The following is a 532-nucleotide window of genomic DNA, read 5'->3' on the forward strand; positions in this document are numbered from 1 at the left end:
TTAACAAATTGGAGTGTATCCGGATTTGTACATTCAGAAGTGTAAGGGGTCTGGGGCACATGTATTCTGAAGTAGTTTTGCCTGGAGCAAAGATGACTTGTTAGTTGTATTCAAATACTATAAATGAAGTACTAGAATAGGGAGCATACCAAGTCTGTGTTGTTTTGAAGCCTGGAATTAGAAGTTGTGAGGCAGATTATGTTCAATACAATTCAATACAATTTCTGACATCAAAACTCTACACTGGAATGACCTGCCTCACATATTGCCACTAAAGTGTCAGCAGTAGCCAACTGACTTTCTTTAAAGGATGCTAGATAATCTATATATCCCAAAGATGCTAAGTTATTCTAATTGCCAGCCTTAACATTCTATGACAATCCAGTTCTATCTAATGGTAAATTCAGCTAAAGAATCAATTTACTATTTTTAATCTCTGAATTTCTGGTATTATGATTAACTGAGCTACATTGAGTAGCATTTTACTTTATGTAGATATAACCTAAGAACCACAATAATCATTCTTTTCTGC

The 532-nt window shown here is 34.4% G+C and overlaps 1 protein-coding gene across 1 annotated transcript in view; it reads left to right on the forward strand.

The window, feature by feature from the left end:
- Positions 1–532, forward strand: part of LRP1B (low density lipoprotein receptor-related protein 1B) — a 542706-nt gene that overhangs the window by 149114 nt on the left and 393060 nt on the right. The window lies entirely within an intron of this gene.

The sequence above is a fragment of the Propithecus coquereli genome, unplaced genomic scaffold (genome assembly GCF_000956105.1).
Source record: "Propithecus coquereli isolate 6110/MARCELLA unplaced genomic scaffold, Pcoq_1.0 Scaffold33, whole genome shotgun sequence".
Lineage (NCBI taxonomy): Eukaryota > Metazoa > Chordata > Mammalia > Primates > Indriidae > Propithecus > Propithecus coquereli.